Source organism: Protopterus annectens, chromosome 6.part0, assembly GCF_019279795.1.
Source record: "Protopterus annectens isolate FY-2018-M chromosome 6.part0, PAN1.0, whole genome shotgun sequence".
In the NCBI taxonomy this organism is placed as follows: domain Eukaryota; kingdom Metazoa; phylum Chordata; order Ceratodontiformes; family Protopteridae; genus Protopterus; species Protopterus annectens.
In genome coordinates, this window is record NC_056737.1 from 770,927,520 (window position 1) to 770,955,453 (window position 27,934).

A 27,934-nucleotide genomic window follows, 5' to 3' on the forward strand; every position below is an offset into this window, starting at 1 on the left:
GCTTCATGTCAGTGTCCATGTAGCTGACACACACACACACTTTTTGAGGTTTGATTTACACACACACACACCTGGGAAAGGCCAGCACAGGTGTACTAACTATGCTCCCTTCTGCCCAGACTATAAGGAGTTACAACTGCCACCAGTCACTCCTTATCAGCTACTTTAGGGCCTTTAACAAAGGGTGTCCAATTTTACTTTGTAATATTAATACTATGGTAGTTTGACCAAGAGCAAGGCTATTAGGAGTGGCCCACTCAGACTGAGGAAGTTTAACAGAGATTTAAACGAAAGCCCTAATATTGTTTGTTTTGTCATTAAAGTATCTATTTTTTACCATTCAACTTCGTGGTTTATAGCTGAAGGGACGTGGTGCATTGGCATTTATTAGATGTGGTAAATGGTTTTGTTGTTGTCAGGTCCAAGACAGAATGCAGAATGCCCTATCTCACTAACAGACTTCTCAAATTAATATCTAAAATATCACTGCTGGTATAGCTGTATCCCAGTTTCCACTGTTAAAATATATATTTTTAAACAGTTACAATAGCGCATGTACATTTCTGTTCTCTTCCAGTAGAGCACACTGTGGATACATTTTAAACACAGCACTTTTACAAATACCTTTTCAACACAAACATCTTTACAAAGCAGTTTGATATACACAACATACATTTCTAATACATTTGTACCACAAGCATCTTGTATAAATCATTTCAATATTCACTAATGACATATAATTATTTACAGAATTTCAGCTAGCTGTGCTTGGCAGTATCTCCTTTCGTCACAGTAAGTTCCTGCAGCTAAAATGGATAATTTTTATTCATTTTCCATAATGTCTTATTCACAACTACTGATATCATGACAGCAGAATTACCTATAAATGAATATGTCAGTGTCATAGTATTTTTTTCTTCTTCAGTGGACCTCTCCTCTTAAATTGTGAAACAAAAACTTAAGAAAAGGCAGCCTGACTATTTGTCAAGACCCTGTAGCTTACATGAGAGGGGCTTGGTCTCTGTCCCCTGTACTGAATGTAATAACCTCCAGGTTAGTAATACCTTTGTGTGATTGTGATTGTGATTACACAATGATTTTCTATCCTAAACTAAAATGTACGTTGTAGACTGGATTTATTGAAGCCAGATATATTCTGATGATTACATGTCATGCATTTTTAACAAATGATTGAGAGACTATTAAGCATCGTATCTTTACTACTGGACAGCAGTCGATGGCCAGAGGTTATAGAAGTATAGAAAAAAAATGGTAACTGGGACTGTTTGTTTCAAGGGCTGGATCCTTTATATGCACTGTTGATACAGTATGTGAAGAGGACATATAGGTTATTAAAACTTGCCAATCAGTCATTTGGTCTGGAAATGGTAAGTAGACGTTTGATTTGATGACTCACTTACTGCATGGAAGTGTTTCCTTTCTGCTACCCAAACCTTGACAGACTGAATGAAGCCCGCGGCTGTAATTTAAGATGGATTTTTGCAGATAACTTCAGCTGCCCTAGTTTGGTTTACAAGACAGATGACAAACAGTTTCATACTGGAGGAAGGAGAAAAGACCAAACCTTTGATTATGATCCCTCCTAGAGTACGAAGTCTGGGCAGTTTTTTTACTTCAGGGGATACTTAATTAGACCACTGACCATGATGCATATGTAATAAAAACTAGACAACATGATGAAATAATACAGATGATTGTACGACCATACCCTAGTTAAGGACATGCTCACAGACCTTGTTGAGGTCACTGATCAAAGCTCAGTGGTACCACAGATATGTTGTTATGAATACCTTAGGGGATCCTCTCAGAGGCTTAATTTATAATTGAGGATTGGAGGATATTTTTGATTAAGAAACAAATGTATATACTAGTAGAAATGAGTACTAGGAATTATTGTTGTGCATAACCCGCAATCTGTAACAATGGCAGTGTGGCATAATGGTATCACGAGAAATCTAAATATTAGTCATATAACTTAGGTTCAAGAATGTGGGTTCAGGAAACAGCAATACCAAATTCAGCTAAATGACCTATGCATGTAATAAGTTTCTTGAAATGTATATTATTAAGTAATAGCCTTTGTTCATCCTTATGTTTTGTTTGCCTTAGGTCGTATTACAAAAAGAGATAACTATAGCATATGTACTTGTGCTACTTGAGCAAAAGCTACTTTACAGAAAGGACATGTTAAATCTCCACTCTAGTCTCTGTATATTTTTGAATATTTTGCAGGGAAATGTGTGTTAGAAAAAATGTATAGCAGTTTCAGGTTTACAACATAAGGGAGGACGTTTTTGGTTTGAAGAGACCAGATGATATTTTGCAGAAATATATTATGGTATTAAGTGGCATTGCATTTTATAGTATGTTAGGATCTTTGTTTTTGCTAACACAACACAGGAGCCCTTCACTGGTGGTTCATCAGTAATAGTAGATTAGATATAATGTTAAGTATGTTTTTTGTGTGTCTGATTAAACTATCATTTTCAGTGTTTCATTGTATAGTTAAGAGACCGATCATAACTGCCTAGCTCCATCTTATGAGTCAAATAAACACTTTCCTCAAACTAGTTCACTAATGATTTTTTTTTAAAACTCTTTCAAATTGTCATTGTTCTACAATTGCAAGAGTGAGTTATTCCAACTTGTCGTTATCTTATTCTGGAAAAAAACACTTCCTGTAATAGATGTGTTGTATCTGTCTACAATAAAATGTCTATTATTACTCCTAGTGTATTTTATGCTTTACAGTTGTCATTCCTAACATACTGTGTAATCCATCATCTGTAAAAATTTTCTATGCCCAAATCAAATCACCTGTTTCAAATTCAAAAAGAATAGACTATAATTAGAGTATATCCAACATTTTCTCATAAGGAAGTTCCATTAATGGATATATCCTTTCTGTATAATATATCTCAGTAGGAATCTCACCCCCTACCTTAGATTGGTTCTCTAACTTTCTTGCAAATAGACAACAAGCAACAAAATGGGACCAGTACTTCTCACCTTATCTCGTGATATTAACAGGAGCTCCCCAAGGCTCTACACTTGGGCCCCTTCTTTTCAGCATATTTGTTAATGACTTCCACTCTTCCCTGTCCCAAACCTCACTTATTCAATATGCAGATGATTCCACCATCATCTGCTCTGCCGACTCCACCAGCGAACTCCAAAAACGAACTCAAATTGCCTTCTCATCCACAGAAACATGGATGAACGACAATCACCTAGCCCTAAATGCTAACAAAATCAAACTCCTTCTATTTACCCCTAAAAGATCCATCCCCGTAAACAGGTCAGAATTTACTATTCAGTCTCAGAACAGCACTATCATCAAATTAGTGCCCCACACTAAACTTCTTGGAGTTACTATCGATGGAAATCTCTCCTTTGACCTTCATATCCTAAACATCAGAAAGACCTACCAAAAGTTAGGTCTGCTTTACAGATACATAACTTAGCTCAACCACTTAGCCAAAAAAAACTAGCATCCTCCTTTCTTTTTCCATCTCTACTATATGGTGCCTCCCTGCTCACTGGCAGTCAAATCTCTCTAAAAAACAAATTGAAATCTTGTCACAATAAAGTAGCAAAGTTTCCCAACAATGCTACACATACACATACCTCCCTTCACTGTATATCTCTTCAAAAACTCAGTTGGCTCAAACTACCTCGCTTCCTAACTTACCTAGAACTTACCACTGCACATAAAATCATAACTAAACCAGAAGATTGCCCATCCCTAGCCTCACTAATGTTCCCTTACAACCCTACTAGATACCTCAGGTCAGAAAATAAATGTCTTCTAAAGGTAGAATTACCCAACCTTACAGCTGGCCGAGCTGTTTACTCCATTGCTATAACCAAGGTGTGGAATTCCTTACCCACCACAAACAGAAAAACTTCTAACCACACCATTTTTAAGAAGGCTCTGCAAGATACCTCTCCAAACTTTGGATCTGTACATGCTCAAATAATTCTTCCAGTATTATATGAATCTAGAAACCTATTCTAACAACTTTAACACTTTGAAATATCTATCTTCACTTAATTTAACTCTTCTCCCTCTCAGTTTTATGCATCCTCAGCTACAAGATGAAATTTAAAGAAAAGAAAGCCTAATTCTAATTGTATATCAACATGTATATATTGTATGTGGATGTAAATCATTGTTATTTTTATAGTTTGTATAATGTTGCTTACTAGTAACTTGAATCTGTTAGCAGTCTTTATGTAACTTTATCTCAGCAATGTATATGTAATATGTGGAGCTTTTCTCCATGGGCCTCCACTGAAAATGGGCACTCCTAGGCCCAGTGAACTATCCCGGAAAACAAATGCTAATAAATAATAAAAACAACTTATTAGCATCATCTGCTGTTAATACACAGTCATCATTGCCATATTATATTATTGAGTAGGTTATGGTTTTAAGCAGTGGTAGTAAAACTTTCTTGTTCCTTGACAAAATTATTTTTAATATAATTCTTATCATAACATAACATTTTTTAATTATTATACCAATATTTTCTTTAAAAAATAATGTCATTGTGATCCAAATTCCAAGATATTTATAAACCTGTACCTCATCCATTATACACATTTATTTCATAGGGGTAACACTTTTCCCATGTGTATCACTGTGACTTTATTCACAGTAAAAACCTGTCTGATTTGTTAATGCTCATTTATGTAGAAGTGCTGTTGTAATTCATATTAGTCTTCAATATTTGTAACCATTCTCCCTTTCTTAGAATCATCAGCAAACGTCTAATGCAAAACTGACTTGGATACTGGCATCAGTGTCATAAAGACTTTAAAAAGGGTAGGTTCCAGCACTGATCCCTGGGGAATACCCTTGCTTATTACTGTGACAATGTGCGGTTGTGCCACCTATGCCAGGAGAAGAAGGGGAGTGGATTTGTAACATAGGCCAGCACAGATAGCTGGAAGTTGTTAAGAATTATATGTAATTTGCATATCAAGCTGATTTGTACAGATGTATGTTTTGAAAAAATGTGTTTGTAAAGCTGCTTGTGTTAAAAATGTAGCAGTAGTGGGTCCTGCTGGACAGAAAAGACATGCACGTGTATGTCAGACTGTTATAACTGTTGAAATGAATATGTTGTAACAGAGGATGCTGGAAGGGAAGATGTTAATCTCAGTCAATCTAACTTTGAAAAACTGTCTGAAATTAAATGACCTGGTTTAGGCCATAAAGACTGCATCTTACAGTTCTGATTTCAGCCAGAGACAAAATGTCTGTGAAAACCAGGATTAGGAATCCTACTATATTGTCCTTAGGGATGAACTAATTGCTACTCTGGAAGGGTGGACGTTTTTGAATTTTTTTTTAGCTTTGAGATGCGATAACACATCTTAGCAAAGCTCTATGTTTGTGTATTATGACTAATATGTGCTAGATTCTGGTTCAGTTGTTAGTAAAGGGGGTAAAGTGTGAGAACCAGGAGTCAGATGACCAGATGTATGTGATGTCATTCTGTAATCCAGCACTGAAATTATATTTTTAATACTAGATGAGACCGAAGTCTCAGGGCAGTCTATTTTTGAAGCCTTATAAAGAAGGACCACTCACCTACATCATCTTGCCTTGTTCTAGTAATTGAACTAGGGGACAATAATTCTTTAGATCAGTCAGGAAAGTATAGTGAGATTAGTTAAGTATTGTTTTTCTGTATCTGTGTGAATCTTTCCAAAGGTGTTATTTTTAATATTGCCTGTGATTGAAACTCTGGTGTTTAATGTAAAGAGATATTTAGTATTTTCATATTCTTTTATGGCAACTCGACACCATAAAAAAAAACAACTGCCAATCATTAGCGGACCGGAGTTCTGCTGTGGCGACCCCTAACCGAGAAAAGACAAACAACAACATTAAATATATTTAAAATTTTCATTGTGTCTGATCTTTTAGAGAATATTTTTTGACCTTTGAGGTACTTATATTTATTTGATGACACTGTGGCCGCTCCTGAAAGCCTTGCTACATTGGTCAAACACTGCCATTTGTATTAGATTTAATTTTACTCAGTATAATTGGGTACCCTTGTAAGAATCTTAGAGTAACTTGCTTTGGAGTGATGTTCTTCGTGTTTCACTGTTGCAGTCATTACATTTGGGTAATCTGCTGTGAGGTTGCCCTCAGTCGGCCTGAATTCCAAAGTCTTGAGTCCTGCGTCGGTTGCTATCTCCTCTTCCATGACGTCAGGTCATCAGGGGTATAAAACAAGCAGCCAACATAATTTTCTTTCGTCTTTCTTGCTGCGCGGTGCCCGAAGCAGAAGCAGTTTGCAAGTGCCGGTCGTCCGACTCCTGAAATTTTCAAGTTCGATTTTCAGAACCGAAATCTTCACTAAAGCTAAGTACCCTGTTGGGGAAACTTTTTTCTTGCTCCATACCAATGTCAGAAAAAGTTAATAATTGTACTACTTGTGGGAAGCAAATACCTCATAAGGATTTCCATTTATACTGTATTTCTTGCCTACGCCCTGATCACAATGTGCCTGGCTGTCGGTTTTGTGCTAGATTTAACCAATGCACTACTAAGAGTCGGTATATTTTTGCCTCAAAATATTTTGGAAACAGATTTAACTACCCTGAAATGTCATTGGATAGCAATCCGACTACCGGAGTACACAAAAAATGCAACGAAAAGGACAGAGACAGACCGTTGAGGTCCAAAACCGATGACGAGGCTTCTCCTAAGCCAGTCGCCGGTACTCAGTGAGGTGCTTTTGCAGCCCCTGATACCCGCTACTTTCGAGTCGCAGGCCCCTACCGAGACCCATGTGGAGTCTGGCATGCCGCGAGATACTCAAAGTATTGTACCCACGGATGCTCCCTCGGATGGGTCCGGAGCCGCTGAGCAGGCACCGGCTTCTGAGGCTGTATTCAGGCCTCAACATTTTTATATAAAACCGACGACAGCTGCAAAATCAAAGACAAAAGCAACTTCTAAAGCTAAAAAACTGACGCATGAGCCATGTGCACAGGCCGCTATGCCTCAAAAACAGATGATCAAAATGGCTGAAGACCTAATTACCTTGATCAGGGGTTCCCAATCCCCTCCTGATAAGAGGCCTAGGCAAGACACTGATTATGAATCTTCAGATCAGGTTTCTATTTCTTCTGATTCCTCTTCTGATCAGGAATTATCTATACCTCCCTATGAGGATTCTGATGCAGAGGAATCTATCCAATCTGCATCACCTCCTGAGGATTATTCATTTGGAGAAACCTTGCATACTTTGAGGGAGCATTTTCACTGGGAGCGTCACGATTTCTCAGAATCAAAAAAGAGGCTCAGGGATTTCCTTCTTCTCCCTCAGCACAGGCCTTTAGCCATACCCCCTGTTTTAGACATTGTGGATGATGTGTTTTCAGAGTCAAGCTTGACTCCTAATTCCTTACCTCCGACTCCCAGCAAGCCTGACAGATATTACAGGGTCCCTGACTCACACAAATTTTTATTTAGAAACCTTGCTGATGACCCTGAAACTATTTCACAGGGTCCAAAGGGAGTTAAGGCCTCAACAGCAAAAAATCCTACCCCCTCTGACAGAGATTCAAGGGTACTAGATAGATGGGGAAAGAAAGTTTATACATCTGCAACCTTGGCGATTAGGGCCTTAAACTGCCAGTTTCATATGCACAAGTATCAACAACATGTTATGGGATTGCTGAAACAGAAAATGATGTTGATTTCTGAATGAGCAGAAAATAAAGAATTGCAGGAATTATTGCATGCAGCTGAACAAGTTGGAAAGCATACTTTGCAATGTGGTTTTGATTCCTTAGAGACCTCCTGTAGGGCCGCAGTTACTGGATCTGTGATTAGGAGGCATGCCTGGCTAAAAGAGCAAAATTTGCCTGATCATGTTAAAGCTAAATTACTGGATGCACCTTTACAGCATGATACTCTGTTTGGTATTAAGGCAGAAGAGGTTTTAAAGAAAATGGAAGACAAAGTTAAGTCTATGCAAACTGTAAAAGACTTCTTACAAGTGCAGCCACCAAGATTCAGTAGACACTGGCCTACAAAAAACTGGTCCTTTCATGTGTCAGACAGAGCTCAAAGGGGGCAAATCCAGATGCCCTAAAGGTTCTAGATACCAGGCACAAGATTCGTACAGGTCAAAGCAATGGGGTGCAAATCTGGAGGAGATAAAGCGCAACCCTACAGAAAACATTCCCAATGACTTCCCTCTGTCATCACCAAGCACTTACCTTTTGGCAGCACCCTTACGGGGAAAATTAGCACTTTTTGCTCAACATTGGCAGTTAATAACCCAGGACAGGTGGGTGCTAAACATAGTATCACAGGAATACAGATTCCATTTCCATACTCTGCCAATGGCAAATGGTTGTCCGAATCTGCCAGAAAATCAATGGGCAGAGGCACAGAAACAAGTTACGTACCTCATGGATATGGGGGCTATTCAGCCAGTACCAAAACAGGAAAAAGGACAAGGTTTTTACTCAAGACTGTTCTTGGTACCCAGAAAGGACAAGGCCTGGAGGCCAATACTGGATTTATCAATTTTGAACACATTCCTGGACATTCCAAAATTCAAAATGCTAACTTTGCAGCAGCTTCTGCACATGCTGGGCAAGAATGCTTGGCTAGTGACATTAGACCTAAAAGAGGCATACCTGCATGTCCCAATAAGGGAATCGTGCAGAAGATGCCTCCGTTTCAAGGCTGGCTTAATGCATTACCAATTCTCTGCACTGCCCTTTGGCTTATCTACTGCGCCCAGGGTCTTTACAAAGTGCCTGGCACCAGTAATTGCATTTTGCAGACAAAGAAGTATACAAATATATCCTTACTTGGATGACTGTCTCATTCAAGCAGAGAACAAAGACATTCTTCTTCAGCACCTGGCATTTGTGAAAAGGTTTCTAACATGCCTAGGGTACACAGTAAATGAAAAGAAATCACAACTGGTACCCTCTCAAAAGATAACATTCCTGGGTGCAAGCTTGAATACAACTGCCCAGATGGCTTTCCTCACTCCAGACAAACAAAGGCAACTGACTACTTACTTCAAACTGATGGCAACAAAAACCCAGTTATCTGCAAGACAAACTCTGCAGGTGTTGGGGTTCATGGCATCCTGCATCCTACTGATTCCATATGCAAGACTGCATATGAGGAAACTTCAGTGTTACCTAAAAAGGTTATGGAGTCGGCATTGTCACAGTCTGGAAACAATGATTCCTCTCATTCCCTGCCTACAACAGGAGTTTCTATGGTGGGCAAAGGCATGTCACCAAAACATGGGACGGCCCTTCACTCTACCCTCTGCCAGCCAAACCTTAACAACAGATGCATCAGATTATGCATGGGGGGCCCCACCTGGTGGGAAGATGCATTCAGGGCATATGGACCCCAAAACAAATGCATCTGCATATCGACCAAAAAGAGATGTTAGCTGTTCAAAATGCCCTGGCAGCCTTCAAGGACTTACTTCATCCAGGACAACTACTGATAAAGACGGACAACACCACGGTTATGTGGTATATAAACAAGCAGGGGGGCACGCATTCATACCCCCTTTGCAGACTAGCCATGGCACTGTGGGACATAGCTTTGACTTACCAAGTACATCTTCAAGCTCAATTCCTGCCAGGAAAACAGAATACTCTGGCAGACGATTTAAGCAGAAACCTTATGAACCCTCACGAGTGGAAACTAGATCCACAAATATTCAGCATGATAACAAAGAAATGGGGGAGCCTGGACATAGATCTGTTTGCCTCTCCTCAAAATTATCAATTGAAAAGATTCTGCACAAGGACTTATCACAGTCAAACATGGAAAGTGGATGCCCTATCCTTCAGTTGGAAAAACCTATCAGTTTACGCCTTTTCTCCTCTGCCTCTTCTTTCCAAGGTCCTACTAAAAGTCAGACAAGAGAAACCAAAGATGATACTAATTGCCCCGGGCTGGCCACGCCAATACTGGTACCCAGTCCTAAGGAACTTGTCTCAATACCCAGTTTGGACCTTACCTCAAAGACCTCAATTACTGTCCCAGCAAAACAATCATATCCTGCACAATTAGCTCCAAACACTGAACCTGGCAGCATGGCTGATCATGTAGTTATGCAAACAACACCTCTCAGTAAAGCTGTGATGCATGTCATTTTGGAAGCCAGAAGGCCTAGTACTAGAAAATCTTATGCTGATAAATGGAAGAGATTCTGTGCTTGGAATCAAGCACAAGGAACTGATACAGAAGAAACAAATATTCCTCAGATATTACAATACTTGACTGAGATGCTTGACAAAGGCCTATCTTTCTCATCAATAAAAATCCATGCATCTGCCATTTCGGCTCATTACAGGGCCACAAATATTTTCTCATCCTTTATTAAAGCAGTATCTTAGAGGAGCCAAAAATCTAAGGCCTCCCAGAAGATCACCAATACCTGCATGGGACCTCAATTATGTGTTGGAAAAGCTCACCCTGCCTCCATTTGAACCAGCTGCTACTGCAGATCTAAAGTTCTTATCATGGAAAACAGCTGTGCTCCTAGCAATTACTTCAGCAAGAAGAGTCTCAGAACTACAGGCCCTCATGGCTGTGGAGCGTTTTATCATATTTTACCCAGACAGAGTGTCTCTGAGGACCAGTCCTTCATTTATGCCTAAGGTGGTTTCCAGTGTGGCTCTTAACCAAACTATTCATCTGCCAACCTTTTATCCAAATACGCAGAACAAGGGGGAGAGAATTCTGCATTCCTTGGACGTACACAGACAGCTAAAATTCTACTTGAGCAGGACTAAAGCTCTAAGGAAAAACTGAGCAATTACTAGTGACATATGCTGCAGGATCAGAAGGAAAGGCTATTTCAAAGCAGACTATTTCAAAGTGGGTAAGCCACTGCATTCGTTTCTGCTACTTACACCATGGCAAACCTGTGCTCAAGGGCATTAGGTCTCATTCCACCAGAGCCGCAACTACATCAGCAGCCTTTCTCAGAGGAGTACCAACCAAAGACATTCTAGAGGCTGCTACTTGGAGTTCTGTTCACACCTTTACAAATCATTATCATTTGTCTCTCTACTCTAAGTGCAGGGCAGGCTTTGCCAATGCAGTTCTGCAGGGCCTTATAGCCGCCCCTAATGCTGTTTAGCTCAAGCCTCCCATCCATAGCTTTGGGATTTTACCCAAATGTAATGACTGCAACAGTGAAACACGAAGAACATAGTACAGTTGTGTACACTTACCATAAATGTAGATGTTCGAGTGTATTCACTGTTGCAGTCCAGGTTACCCACCCGCCATCCCCCTTTCATTCTAGAGTTTATCTTTCCTTCACTAACTTCTACAACCTATGTGGTGTATTTGCTTGTAGATGAAGGTAAAGGTTGTATTGTTGCATGTATATATAGTTTATATATATATTTTTGCTACCTTTTTGGGAGCACCTGACATCGGGGGCAAGAAAAACTAAAGAAAATGGCATCGGCTGCTTGTTTTATACCCCTGACGACCTGACATCATGGAAGAGGAGACAGCAACCGACGCAGGACCCAAGACTTTGCAATTCAGGCCGTCTGAGGGCAACCTGCCAGCAGATTACCCAAATGTAATGACTGCAACAGTGGATACACTCGAACATCTACATTTATGGTAAGTGTACACAACTGTACTTTCTGGTGGCAGTATCTACCTTATAGTCTAGGCAGAGGGGGCATAGCTAGTAAATCTGTGCCAGCCTTTCCTGTGTGTGTGTGTGTGTGTGTGTGTGTGTGTGTGTTAGGAAATCAAATCTCAAAGAGTGAGTCTGTGTGTCAGATACTTGGAGCAGGGAAACAGAGCACTGGTTTCACAGAGAGGGTGGTGGAGGAGTTGGCTTGGAGCAGTTGGCTGAGGACTCAAATCTACAGCTGTGGTCAGTGTGGAATCTTATTTGGGGCCCGGTGAGAGAGCGTGAAACCCAGCCCCAGGATGGGAGTTTGTTCAATGTTTGCTCTTAAGGGAAATTGTGCTTGGTGCAAAGAACTGCATCTGGATGTACTGTATGTATCTATCTTTGTTCCAAGTGAACATCCCTCACTTGTACCAGTGGTGAGGACTGAAGCTCTTTGATTACTGGCCCAGAGGAGGGATGCCACAATTACAAAATATTCAGAATGCACATCCCTAACTCTTACACGTGACTATTTCAGCTGCAGTCAGTTTTATATCCAAGCAATTATATAATCATTTGAATTCACTCAGTCATAACTGTTAATATTCCATGGTGTGGATTACTGTCAGAAGCTTTTGCCAGGTCCATATACACAGTATAAGTTGGAATGCCATTGTCCAGAGCCTCCACTACAGGTGTATACAAAGGAATCAGATTAGTACTATATGATTCATCCTAGCAAAAAACATTTTGGTATATGTCTTGGTCTCCAGACAAGCCTGGTGACAGTAACTTCAGTATGACCCTTACAAATCTCTTTATTATTCACAATAAACTGAGTAGTCTAAATTTAAAGGAAACATCAACATTGCTCCCCTTTTGGATCGGTACTCTAATTACCCTTTTTCATATTTTAGATACAAAAACATTTAAAAACATGTTGTGATAAATATGCATTAAGATAAGAATGAGTGCCAAACCTATATTATTAATGAAATTATCACTGAACCCACCTGGGCCTGCTGTACAGCTGTATACTTTTTTCCCCATTGCTTCTGTAACCATTTCTTGATCAATAACTGGGCAATTTGCCATACCCAGAACTTGTTTTTTGTATGCGGTTTCAACTAATCCTTTACCTATACTTTCATAGTATTCAGCAAAAACCTTCACGATTTCATGTGTGTTTTGTAAACTGTTTATCATGTTTTATAATTTAAGATAGTTTTGTATACAATGATTTATATTTCTTCATATGTCTATAAAATGTTTTTGTTGTTGTCTATATGCTCCACTAGTAAATCACCTTCCTCAGTTCCCTTTTGCATCCTGTTTGGACACCTTTGGTTAACTTACTTAATAGCGGTCTTCAAGCTAACTGTGGCTTGCACCACTTCCGCCATACAGTGTAAATGTCCGTTTAATTGAGCTCCTATAAACTCCCAGTACCACTAAGGGACTTGTCACTTTTAGCATTTTTGTCAGACAGTAGTTTCATAGGTAGTTACTAAGCATGAAGTCCAGAAGACCATTTAGGAACTTAGCCCAATTTTCCCAGCTGCTCCAAAGCACTGTGGTTAAGTGTCTTGCTCAAGGTCCTGCAGTAGGCAAATGAAAGCTGAGGAAGTCATACATTGTACCACAGGGAACAGTTCTTTAATAGTTCACAACCGTAATCCTCTACATTATCTCCCAAACTAGAATACTTAAATGTTGAACTATCTAAAAGTAGAAGGGCTGAAAGTTCTTGCTTTGTATGTACAGAAACGACCCCCTTCTTTCCTTTTTGCAGTTCTGAAACCCCTCATGTCTAGGTAGTTTTACAGGGATATTATATTCATAAAAACATGTTTCCATAATCACACCCATGTGAATTTGTTTTTAATGAAAAACACTTAAACTAATTCAGTCACCATGCCATTCAATGCATTTGTTAATAAAAAGCTGATTTCCGTTTACTATTTTTTGTAATGTCTTCTTAAAGGTGTCTATAAAAATGTGACCATCCTAATTGACTCTGATCCAAGCATTGTATTTCCCACATGCTTCAGATGTGTCATATCTCTTGCAAAACATAGGCTTTTGGCCTTGAGAGTTTACCACAGCTATGAACTGAATGTTTTCCTTTGTCATCGTGCTAGCATTGAGTCTAACTGCTGGAAGTATGTCCGTGACAACCACACTGATATTCTTTTCTTAACCAATAGAAATCCATCCATTCTCAACCACTTTTCCCATTTTGCAGATGGGGTCGGGATGTCACTTCAACACTGGCAGTCATCTTGAGCCAAGGTTTACACTGCCGGGTGCAGATGTGCATTGGTAGTCACCTGTAGACAAATCAGTGATAAAGATGGCAGCGGCCAGACTAGGACAGCAGGTGCGCCATTTCAGCACAAACGTGGTTAAGCCAACTGCTCTAATAAAAGCCTCCAGTTCAGGTATATGGATTAGAGGACCGCTATGCCACTGCTCTTTAGTCTGCAGCATCCAAACAGAAGAAGCGGGAACAAGTAGAAAAGGAGATGGGGCGAGTAACTACAGCTTTGAAGGATCCCAAGATGTCTGCTGTTTTTTTTTTTATTTCCAGAAATCTTTATTAAATTTACACATATGACAAAGGCAAACTTACATTTATATAAATGAAAAACATACAAAATGATACCACTTCAGTTGCAAACCATTTACATCACAGACACCATTGAAACAACTGTAGCTGTAAATATTATACATTTTTTTATAAACCACCCATTGTCAGTTAAGCATTTTATGGCTTATTCAAATCCTGCCTCTTAAACCTCGTTCCCACTCTACCAAGATGTCTGCTGTTGTCCTGAATCCTCACACCAAGCGTGCCATCAAGCAAAATAACTATAAATGATTTTCTAGATAGATAAATAAAGATGCACTTTCCCCCTATCACAGTCAACTTTGTCAGTCTTTTAGCTGAAAGTGGTCAGTTGGGAGAGACCCAGAACATGGTAGCTGCCTTTGGCAAGTTTATGAGTGCACATCATGGAGAGGTTCTCTGCTCTGTAACCACTGCTCAGCCATTGGATGAAGCCAACCTTACAGAATTAAAAAATGCTTTGAATGGCTTCCTGGCTAAATGGGAGATCTTGAAATTAGAGACTAAGACTGATCCAGCCTTCCTAGGAGGAATGATTGTCAGTATTGGTGATAAATGTATAGATTTACCAATAGAAATAATCCCTTCATTTTCTTTTATTAGTTGTTTATTTTCCTTGTACTTTACATTTTAGTCTAAGAATAAGAATAAATGATTGTATAGCACAGCAATTAAAAAAAAAAAATTCTAAGCAGGAACTGTGACCTGTACCCTCCTCATGGCACCCCATCCTTATTTATAAGCAGCATATACTGAAGTTACTGTTTGTCAGAGTAACTCTGTTAAAGTACAGATTGTGATATTCTGTCTCATATAAAATAACAACTGATATTGACAATTTTTTAACTGAATTAGCTCTTTCTTAAATCATTAGCAACAATCAGTTGTATTGGTTATAGTTGAATTTCTCTCAATGCTGGCTGTAAACTGTTTAGAAAATATGCCGCAGTCCCTTTGTAGAATGTCTTTCTTCTGTCTGGTATTGGGATTTAAATTATCCATATACTAATACATTGTTTCTTTATTATGCAAGTCTATCCATAAAAATTCATATTCTGAAACCTCATGTATTTTTGCAGACTTATTTTTGCGTTGAAATAATAGGGACTCCATTTTCAAATGATTCTGTGTTGAACAAAACCCAGGTCACATGTAATGCTTAAGACTGTCACAGACTTAACAGAATACTACTTTTGCAGTTTGCAGTTTCTATTTAGTAGGAAATGATCAAGAAACTATAGGTCTGATGATGATCTTTCCGTCCATTACTCAATTGATGGGTCTCTAGATCTGACATTGAATCCATCCTTAGTCATACTAATAGACTTCAGGCTCTGTAGCTCGAGCTCCTCCCCTTAATCATAATCCCTCTATTCTCCTCAGTTACCTCAGATCTCATTTGCTGCTTTAGCGTTACGATGTAGTCACTGCAAACTCAAGTGTTGGATGGTGAGATAAGTGAAATTACTACTTTTTTTCTTATCCATCTTTACACCTTTTTCTTCGTGTTCCTTTTACTTCTCTGTAAAAAAAAATTATAGACAGCGTTAAATAATTTAGTAGTTGTTTAAATTACAGTTTTTCCACAGAGCATTATACATTTTCAGACTTTCTAGTTACCTTTTGGAGGTAGTATTTCTGTTCTTTACCCCAGCGTATTATTATCATTGTTGGTATTTTTTCTTATGCAGCATCTTTCTCCTACAGGTGTGTGTGTGTGTATCTATCTATCTATATATATATATATATATATATATATATATATATATATACGCACACACATAATGTCAAAAGTCATTATACCGAATGTTCAAAATACCGAAAAAAATGTCTACATTTAAATGGTCGAAAAATACCTGCAAACTAACACTAATGTTTTTTGCAGGGGGGCTGCCCCCCCCCCCCGCTACTTATATATATTACAACTCCGAGATTGCACAACAGTGCAGACAAGGGAAAATCCTTGCCCTGTTTGCAACATAATGTCGACAGGTAATTTGCATGCACTGCCTGTCGACCAAATGAACTACTTAATATTCATGTGTCGACCATATGGTTCGATCATATGAACATTAGACCAAATTAATTTCAACATTTTGATAGTAAACCATATAAAAAAAAAAAATATATATATATATATATATATATATACACACACACACACACACATATACATCTCTCTCTCTCTCTATATATATATATATATATATATATATATATATATTTTTTTTTTTTTTTTTGAGATTACCGATAAACCTACTAAATTTAAGAAGTGTGCCACTTGTGAGCACATGATCCCTAATTCTGGCAGCCATTCAGAATGTCTGTATTGCTTTGGTCCAGTTCACCTCAATGCAAAAGAACTCTACAACAGAAGGAAGAAACTGTTGCAGAAAAAGGTGAAGCCCCAAGACTGGAAAAATTCCCTTATTAGCCTGAACAAAAAGTTGAGATCCCTCATCAAAACCTCCAAAGCCAGGTATGAGGGCAGAATTGCGGCAGACACTAAAAACAACCACAAAGCCTTCTATAGTTATATCAAGAATCTCCACGGCAATACCCAGATTTGGTCTGAGTTACTGCACAGTGGTACCTCCTATACTGCGCCATCAGGTATTGCCAACATACTGACAGATTCAGTGCCAGCTTTACCCCTCTCTCCCTCCCTAAATGACCAATCTCAGTACTGGAAGAATGCCAGGCACCCAGCATTACTGTAGCACAGGTTAAAGCTGCATTGTCCAAGGCCAAGAATACAGCTTCCATGGGACCCGACAATATCCCTGGCTGTGTTCTACATGAATTACATAGTGAACTGGCACCACATCTGTGTGTCCTGTTCACTCACAGCCTCACCTCAGGCTTTGTCCCTTCCGAATGGCGCACTGCTACAGTCATCCCTCACCATAAAGGAGGAGTAACTACAGACCCTGGAAGTTATGCCCCATTAGCCTGACGAGTCTGATATGTAACGCTATGGAGCGCATCATCGTGGACCTAATTAACAAGGATATAGGGAATCTCCAAACTCTAGATCCCACGCAATTTGGTTTTGTGAAAGGTAGATTATGCTTGCTCAACCTGGTTGACTTCTTTGAGTCAGTCATCAGAGCTGTGGATGAGGGTAAGGCAGTTCATATAGCGTACCTTGATCTGGCCAAGGCCTTTGATACCATTCCTCAATCAAGAATTATTGATAGACTCACCAAACTAGGCATTAACCCCTATATCATTAGGTGGGTTGCAAATTGGCTGACAGAACTCACAGTGTGAAAGTAGTAGAATTCAAGTTAGACTGCCGACCAATCACGAGTGGAGTCCCACAGGGATTTGTCGTAGGTCCTCTCCTGTTTGGTAGTATTACTGCTGTGTAGGTTAAAACAGCACTATCCAAGGCCAAGAATACAGCTTCTATTGGACCTGACAATATCCCTGGCTGTGTTCTACATGAACTACAGAGTGAACTGGCACCTTACCTGTGTGTCCTGTTCAGTTACAGCCTCACTTCAGGCTTTGTCCCTGCCGAATGGCACACTCTCCACAAAGGAGGAGCAACTACAGACCCTGGGAACTATCGCCCCATTAGCACGACGAGTCTGATATGTAAATCTATGGAACGCATCATCATGGACCTAATAAACAAGGATATAGGGAATCTTCAAACTCTGGATCCCACACAGTTTAGTTTTGTGAAGAGTAGATCATGCCTGCTCAACTTGGTCGACTTTTTTGAGTCAGTCACCAGAGCTGTGGATGAAGGCAAGGTGGTTCATACAGCCTACATTGATCTGGCCACGGCCTTTGGTACCATTCCCCACTCAGGAATCATAGAAAAACTCACTAAGCTAGGCATCAACCCCTATATAACTAGGTGGGCTGTAAACTGGCTCACAGATAGAATCCACAGTGTGAAAGTAGCTGACTCCAAGTCAGACTGCCGACCAGTCACAAGTGGAGTCCCACAGGGTACAGTCTTGGGTCCTCTCCTGTTTGGTATCTACTTCTCTGAAGTCCAGGCCAACACGAAGGGACTCTGGCTGACAAACTTTACAGACAGTTGCAAGTCGGGAGCTATTATTAACTCCCCAAGTGATGTTGACATCCTACAGAAAGGCCTCACTGAGACCAACAACTGGTGTCAGAACCATGGCCTTAAGCTCAGTGCCAAAAAATATATCGTCATCCCCTTTGAGAAGAACCCATTTCCCATGAATTACCACATTGATGGTAGTCCACTGAACACAGAAGGCATTAAAAGAGATCTGGGAACACAGGTTGACAGCAACCTTTCTTATGACCACCACATTGCCACTATGGTCAGAAAGTCCTTCTATGTGGCACATCTCATTACTAAGGGTTTTGCATCCAGGAAGAAAGAGGTCATTGTCTCTCTTCCCTCATTAGGCCAGTCATTGAGTACAATGTCCCATTTGGCATGTACCTCACTAGACACCTACAACAACTGGAGAGTCCGCAAAAGTGCCTCACAAAGAGGATCCTAGGCCTTAAACACTTGTCCTATATGGACAGACTCAAAAAACTCTAACTATTCTCTGTCTCATATCGCCTACTTAGAGGTGATCTCTGCTTGACTTACAAAGCCATGTCTGACATAGCTGTGTTGTAAATGATGCATATAAAGAAATCCCAATCCCTCCGCACCACACGCTCCAGAGACCTCAACCTCAGTACCACAATCAACAGAATGTGCTGAAGGGACAGATTCATAACCCAAAGACTGACCATTTTATGGAATAGACTTCCCATACATGTCAAACAGTGCACCTCACTAGCCCTCTTCAAGAGAAATCTTGATGAGTGGATGGGAAAAAGAAAATTCACCCCGGGGATCACTCCAGTGGCTCTACACGACAGAGGCACTGGGAACTAAGGTCAGGTGGCACGGTGCCAGGGTAATCCTATGTGCTAGGCTCCAGGGCCATTAACCTAGTAGACACCTATGAACCTATGATGAGTGGATGGGAAATAGAAAGTTCACCCTGGAAATCACTCCAGTGACTGTACTTGATAGAGGCACTGGAAGCTGACATTGGGCGGCAGAATGCCAGGACACTTCTATGGGCTAGGCTTGTAAAGGCTCCGGGGCTATTAGCCTAGTACACACCTATGAACAAAGTGTGAAATTTGCCCAACACCTATGAAGTCATAGACTTTGGCTTTGTCCTCCTGGTCCGATCTGACCAGACCTAAGCTGAAGTCACCTAAAGTTCTTGCTAGGTGCTCTCCAGAACCAGTAGCATTGAGACCTCATTCTGTGTTTTTGCAGGACACTCCTTGAAGAGTTTCCCATCAACCTTTCACTTCATCCTCCCTCAAGTCATCTAGGAGACTGTCTGAAGCTGATGTGGATAGGATGATGAGAAGGTTTCTCAGAACCCAGATACAGTTGGGTGTTGTTTGTTTTTGTCTCCTATCTGAAACATGAGCCTTCCTACTATACAGACCCATCCTCTGACTCTACTCCGATCCGTCTAGTAGTTTCGGAGATTTCAGACCTGAGACATCCAAATATATCTGTGTTGGATCAGAAGACTAGGCCCTCCTAAAGTCCAACACCTTCTTTGATCCAAGTGGCTCCCATCTTGCTGGATCCGGATGGATCTTGGTACTATAGTATCAGAGCCAGTTCTGGAGAACTGGATTGTCTGTGATGTTCTTGGAGCCATTTCCTCCTCCTTGGAGCCTTTGCATTAGGTAGCTTAGCTCTGACCTCTGCTTCAAGGCTGGAACCCGGGGGAGTCAGGTTTCATCCTTCACAGGCATCTTCGGATCCAGTGAGAGCTGGGCTGGGCTGGGTTGGGCTAGGCTTGGCTGTCACTTGGCCTCAGTTTTCTAGGTAGTGGAGAGAACTTTCTCTGCTTCAAGGGAAAATACATCCATGCTTCCCTCAGGTCCATCTCAAACTCAACTGTCTTATCTGGAAGCTGGGTCTTTTCATCCTGTCCCATTGGGACAGCCGGTCTGGTCAAGCTTTGAGACTGTCCTTATTCAGGAATCATTGAGTGCTTCTGAATCCTCTCCGGAGCCTTCCAGTAAAGAACCCACTTGGAAACAGATGTATAAGAGGAGACATATAGAGTCTCACAAAGAGTCTTTAACTGAAGACAGTGACTTCAATAAAATGGAAGGATCCTCCTGATCACCACCATCATTAAAGGTAAAAATTCTGAAGGAAGGGTAGAGTTGAGGTGTTCTAAAATATTGTCAGTCATATTTGTTTTTTAAAAAAATGTTTTTAAGTAGTAATAATGTGGATGTGTCTTTAAGACATAAGATTTTAATTAGAAGTGTCATGTGACAAAAAGGGTGTGTATATATTGTTTGTATTGAAGTTTGTTCAGTTTCTGATGAAGTCTTACCATATGTGCAAGACGAAAAGCGCTTCATTAAACTGAGAGAGAATTTTCTTTGGTGTTTCCAAGCTGTCTTTTTGTTTTTTTTTCGCTAGTTTGTCTTTCTTTGGTTCCCACAAAAGTAGGGTGACAGGGATACATTCCTTGGTAGGCTCTTCCAGCGTCCATCTCTGGAGGCAGTCGGGGGTCACTTGTCACTGTACCCAAACACCTAGCTAAATATAACAAATGACAAATGGGTACAAGTGCTCATATCCAGAGGCTACTGTATATCCCTTTCCTCTTCCCCTTTAGAAAAGAGGTCAGTCCCGGATGTTCCACCCAGTCAGAGGGACCAGGCAACCCTAAAAGTTCAAAGGTGTTGCTAGAAAAAAAGAGTCATCCAAAACATCCCCACAGACCAAATTGGATCCGGAACTTACTCAAGGTTCTTTTTAGTTCCAAAAAAGACAGGGGGACTGGAGGCCCATTTTGGATCTCAGCAGGCTAAACAAGTCCATAAAAAAAATCAAAATTCCGGATGGTGACACTCCAGTCAATACTCCCCTTTCTGGGGAGAGACAATTGGATGTGCTCGATAGAGCTCCAGGATGCATACTACCATATAAAAATGGACAGGCGATCCAGGAGTCACTTACTTTTTCAACTGGGAGCCAGTCATTACCAATTCCGAGCTATGCCCTTTGGTCTCCCTACAGTCCCCAGAGTGTTCACCAAATGCATGGTAGTAGTCACGGCTCACTTGAGACGTCTAGAATTCCAGGTGTTTCCATACTTGGACGATTGTCTCCTAACTGCCCCTACTGAGCATCTACTAACCAGAGCAAGAGACATCACCATCCACCTTTGTTCTCAACTAGGCATTACAATAAACTTTGAAAAGTCTGCCTTGTTGCCATCACAACATATTGTATTTATAGGAGCAGACTTAAAACACAAGAGAAATGGTAGCCAAACTTCCTCTTGACAGGATACAAACCCTACCCAAACAAGTAGAAAACCTCCTCACAAAGAAGAAAGTACAAGCGAAGGTTATTCTAAAGATCTTAGGTACCATGGTGGCAGCGATAACCATGGTACCTCTTGCATGCTTGCACATGAGAGTTCTCCAGTGGTTACTTTTCACCCAATGGTCCATGCAGGAGTTATCCATGTCCCACAAGATTATCATAATGGAATCCTGCAAGAGGGACTTATGCTTGTGGCTTCATTCTATTCAGGTGGTTTTGGGCAGACCGTTCATTCCTCCACAACCAATAGCTACAGTGACCACGGACGCTTCCCAGATGGGGGGGTGGCATTATTTGGGGAAGACTGTGCAAGGAGTTTGGAAGGAGTATGAGAACCACTTGCATATCAATGTCCTAGAGATGAGACCGGTTCTTTTGGTATTGCAAGCATTCCACAACTCCCTTCCACTAGATTGCAATCCAGACAGAAAATATGTCAGTCATGTGGTATATAAACAAACAAGGAGGAACCAGATCTTATCCCCTATGTCGAGAGGCTGAAAGAGTATGGGAGTGGGCAGTCTCTTCCCAACACTTTCTAATAGCAATGCATGTCCCGGGGAAATCCAACATGCTAGCAGACAAACTCAGCAGAGCTATTTTAATGCCTCATGAGTGGTTCCTGAAACAGGAAATTGCGAAACAGATTTTTCGTAAGTGGGCCCAGCCTTTCTGTGACCTTTTTGCCACATCCATGAACGCCAAATGCAGCAGCTACTTTACCCTGATCCCCCCTCTGCGGGAGTCACCAAGGGATGCACTTGTACACGATTGGCCCTTGGGTCTCCTTTTTGCTTTCCCTCCATTTCCTTTGATCCCCAAAGTCCTTCAGAAAGCCAACATGTTGAGAAGCAGGTTAATACTCATCGCCCCATACTGGCCTCGTCAAATTTGGTTCCCCTTCTTATGGCCCCATCTATAAGAGGATCCATGGATTCTAGACCCATTTCCAGACCTCCTGACTCATCTGTCAGGGACGCTCCATCCCTCGATCAAAACCCTCAAACTGACAGCTTGGCTGCTCCACTTCCACTCCTAGCCAGACTTCCAAATATATCTCCCACTGTGAAATATATTCTGATCTCATCCCATAGGATGACAACTAAAAGGCTTTATGCTAGCAAATGTAAAAGGTTTTCCTGTTGGGCTCTCAACAATCACATTGATTCTGTCACGGCCCCTGTAACATCTATTAGCAAAACCTTTCAATGAAAGTGTAGCAGCGGCTACCATACGAGTTCAATTCGCTGCTGTATCAAACTAAGATATTGGAGAGATGGGATTCAAAATTATGTCCCATAGACTGTTCAAGGACATTTTGCTAAGGCCCCCAGTAAAAGAACCACCAGCTCCTTGGGACCTCAATTTGCTATTGTCCACTCTAATCCTTCCACCATATAAACTGGCTTCATCTTGTCATCTGAAGTTCCTAACTTGGAAAATGATCCTTTTGGTGGCCATCACATCAGCTAGGAGGGTATCAGAAATCCAAGCATTGTCTATACGTCCCCCCTGCTTGGTTTTCCATAAAGACAAAGTTTCCCTTAGAACTAATCCATCATTCCTCTCTAAAGTTTGTTCCGAGACTAATTTGAATCAGTCTATTGATCTACCTGTCTTCCCAAACTGTGGCAACAAGGCAGAATATAAATTACACCAGTTGGATGTACACAGGCAATTACGTTTCTACCTAGACAGAACAAAAGAATTTAGGAAATCTGATCAACTGTTCGTATCCTTTTCAGATAAAAAGAAGGATGCCCCAGTATCAAATGTTCCTCTGTCAAAGTGGCATACTGATGCTATCTCAAAATAGACAACTGCCTGAGAAAATAAAAGGTCATTCAACAAGAGCCATTGCAACCTCATCTGCTTTTCAGGCTAGGCTTCATATGGATTAAATTTGTGCTGCAGCGACACGGGTAAAACCTCATACCTTTATCACTGATTACAAAGTAGATTTGGCATCCTGGAACAGGGCTTCCTTTGGATCCACTGTTCTGAAGAGTTTGTTCCCTTAAGCCACCCAAGAAAGAAGATACTGGGGACACTGCCCCAACCAGCAAAGAATGAATGCGAGATAGGACAACATAACATAAAGAAGTTATGTACTCACCATAACGTTCCATGTTTGTTGTCCATCTCACCTTCATTCATGATCCCACCCTCCTTCCCCCAACCTTCACTCCTGGAGGATCGAGAGGTCTTTATTCGATTTGGAACTCATGTTCTCTGATTCTCTTCTTTAGTCCTAGGTGGCACATGTTTATGTATATACTATTATATATATATATATATATATATATATATCTGTTACTTTGTTTAGTAATTGCAAACAAGATCTGGGTAATCTCCCTAAGCATGATGGGATAAGGTATAGCCTCGAGCCAGTGGAAGCTTTTGAGCTTTAGTATAGGCCAAGTCGGAACCGATTCTCGGTTCTGAACCCCAACCATCAAAGAATGAAGGTGAGATGGTCAAGAAACATGGAACATTATGGTGAGTACATAACTTATTTTTATATCCTTTTTCAGGGCTAAATTGGAAAAAATTGTCAAAGATATCCTTAGCCAGATGCCTCACCCGATTGCCTTGTATTTCTTTACAAAACTAAAGGTATATCATTACACAAACATCATAAAGCTCATTCTAGTAGAGCTATGACCACATCATCTGCTTTCAACTCCGGAGCTTCCATAGATGATGTGTGCAGCTGCTACCTGGTCTAATGCTCTTACCTGCATATTTCATTACAAGTTGGACATTTTGTCTAGGAATAGAGCATCTTTTGGCTCCACTGTTCTCCTGAATATCCTTCCTTGTGGGCCATCCAAGACTACTCTAGCTGGGGATTCTGTCCCATCAGTTGAGGAATGCATGCGAGACAACATCAGGTATTATAGTAATGTACTCAACATAACTCTGCATCTGTGTTGTCTGTTTTTGTCATTAAATTCCCACCCTCCAGTCCCACATCCTTGTGCTTGTCTCCTAGTATGCCCTGAGGGATATTCCTTAATGGTCTTACTATGTGGCTCCAGAAACTCTCTTCTCTCTTTCTTCAGTATTGCTACTATTTATTAATACATTGTTCTTTTTACCGCAGAATTAGTGGCTGATACTATTTTGTATTTTTGTGGTTAACTGAACAGAGGGCAAATGAGATCTGAGGTTTCTGAGGAGAAGAGAGGGGTTATAGGTAAAGGGAGAAGCTTGAGCTATGGAGTCTAAAGTCTGTTCGAGTTGCCGAAGATGGATCCAAGACCTATCAGTTGAGGAAGGAGGAAAATAGATGCAGAGTACATAATTTTCTTATTGTTTCCAGGATTTGTATGCAATTCTGCCACAGATGCATATTGTAAACATCATCCATTTTCTACCAACCATTTTGAGTAGCAGTTTCTGAAATGCAACTCAGTCACGCATATCATGAACTAAGCATGCATAGTTATAGTATGAATTCCAAGACATTACTAAATCTGTTTAGACAGAATGATGCAGTCAAATGCAGATGGTTGTACTTTTGTTAAAACTAAACATATGATCTCTCTGTTCATTGAGAAAGCAATTATTTAGCCAAAATGACCTTATAAGACTATACTAGGAGCTTTATTGCCAAAGGCTCACATTAAAGTCATGTGATGAAAGTAGCAATGGAGGGAAAATAAATGACAGCCATCCATGTTTGTTTCGCAGACCATAGTTTGTGAATTGCTGTCAGATGCTTTTATTTAGTTGTACAAAACTGAGTAATAATACAGATGAGTGCTTTTATAGTACAGCAGTTTTCTACCTGCAGCCTGTGCTCAGATCTGAGAGCAGTCTTCCATTTCTTGTATGGATGATCTGTTTATTTTTTGCGCTTTGAAGTATGTGAAGCATTTAATTCCTATATACTCTTGAAGTGATTTTTTAAGTGAACAATCTCTATTTACCAGCTCTGTTGGCAAAATCTGGAACTTACTTCCTGCTGAACTCACTGCAGTCCCCTCTCTAACTCAATTTAAAACGTCTCTTAAAAAAACAGTTAAAAATACATTGGCTATGCCCCTGTATAAACCCTGACTAACCCTCTCTCTAATTTACTATGAATCTCTAAAACCTGACCTCTTGTTCAAACTATCTTTACCATAACTTTGATACTTCAGCTGCTGCTGCTGTTGTTTGTCTTTCGGCTTTTTCCCGGTAAGGGGTCACCACAGTGGAACTCCGGTCCGCTAATGATTGGCAGTAGATTTTTTACGAAATGCCGAGGTGCCAGCTTGACACCCAACCTTCAATGAAGGCACGCCCATTTACGCAATCATGTCTTTCGAACGCTACCCAACCTTGGGGAGGACATGCAGACTCCACACAGAGGGCACTCCCAAGGTAAGTCGAGAATCGAACGGGAGAACCTCTTGCTGTGAGGTAACAACGCTACCGCTGTACCACTGCAGAATACAGTTGATAAATTAGTGATTGTACTACTGAACTAAAGGAGAACTTGCACAGCTGTGTATTACTAAAATTACTGTGTTTATGCATAAAAGTCTACAATTTCTTAAATCTGCTATGTATTCTGGCATATTTAGAATAGTTTTTGTAAGTGTTCCTACACAGAGTATATAATTGTCAAATTATGTAACTATCTTGTACAAATGTATACAATTGTCAAGTTACTGTGTCTGTATGTATGTATCTATGGAGCTTTTCTTCCCGGGCCTCCGCTGAAAATGGACCGAAATCCAATCGGACTCTCCCGGTTAACAAATGTAAAATAAATAAATAAAAAAAATATACTGAGTAGTTAAAGTGGCAGAAAACAACCAAAAGCATCTATATCAAATTAGAACATTAAACTGCTTTGCTTCGTCTGCTGTCTAGTTTAGACATATATTGTGAATGTGTCTGTGATTAGGTTATACAGTGGCACAGCTATTTACATTGCTACCTCAGAGCATGCAATTCTTAAGTTCGGTTCTCAGCCAGGATTCCTTTCAAAGTATGCATGCTCTTCCTTTGTCTGCATGAGTTGCATCTGGGTGTTTCCGTTTCTTCCCACATCCAGATACCATAGTATGGGTGAATTGACATTCCTATAAGTTGCCAGTAGCTGAGCTTGCAGTGTGTGATGTATTTTGCAGCCTGCATTGAACTGATACCCTAGCAGGATTAGTTTGCCTTGCATCAGCTGAGGGCTAGGCATCGGCTCCACTAGAGATCTGAAATGGAATAGCCGTGTAATTGGCGAATTAATATTTCCTTGTAAATGCATATAGGAATGCATGCTTGTACACAGACCTGTTAGAAATGTGCTAAGAACATGTGCTTTAGAACAACTGCTGTTTAAAGAAATTCCCATTTTTTTTATCAGAGTTGTGTGTGTGTGAGGGTGTATACATTTGTTTTCAAATAATTGCTGATCTTAATCTGCCTAGTGAGTGATGATCCCTTTAAAACAGTACAAGCTGGTTCTATACAGAGAATGGCAAGGAATAGTGAACTGACACTGTTTATTGGAAACAGTTTCTAATTTCTAATGGAAACTCCCCTGAGGCTAAACTATTTGCCATTTCTAGCCAGGCGGAACATAGATGTATTCAATTAGATAGTTGGGAGTCCATCTCTCTCTCTCCCAAGCTGTATATTAGAATAAATAAATGAGAGGAGCAGGGGAAATGTTATGCTGTCTAATATGATCTTGCCCGTAGCTGCTAGTGTTGGTATAAAAACAATTATTAGGTTGCTGGTTTAGCTAATGTACCATACTAGATGTCACTGAAGGGATGATTCTTTTTTAAAAGAAAGAACGATAAGATAACAGAATGTCTACAACACATTTTTTCTATATGCAGTTTTTGTCACCTGATTTATATGAATTATTGACTTATTATCAGGCAGTCACAGTATTTCTTTAAATTTATCTGTATTTGCACTGGAATACACCTTTTTAGACTATCAACAAGACTCAGTCAGTATCATTTGTTTTAAACCCTGTCTGCCCTATTAAATCATTCCTTAGGCCACTAGTATCTCTCTCTCTCTCACACACACTGCAAAATAATTCAATAACACTTTTGTTTATTCCCCTGTTTTCTTTTCTTTTCTTTTTATTTTGTTTATTTGTTAACTGGGAAATTCCACTGAACACACGTGTTCCTTCTGAGCAACCCAGGAGCACCGTTTGAGACACTTATGTCCACTGGGTTTAGCCAATTAAATTAATAAAAAAATAATAATAAAAGTAATAAA

At 40.3% G+C, this 27,934-nt stretch overlaps 1 protein-coding gene across 1 annotated transcript in view; it reads left to right on the forward strand.

Moving 5' to 3' along the window:
* The window catches only part of KIAA0586 (KIAA0586 ortholog), a 4,394,667-nt gene that overhangs the window by 1,299,283 nt on the left and 3,067,450 nt on the right, over positions 1 to 27,934 (forward strand). The window lies entirely within an intron of this gene.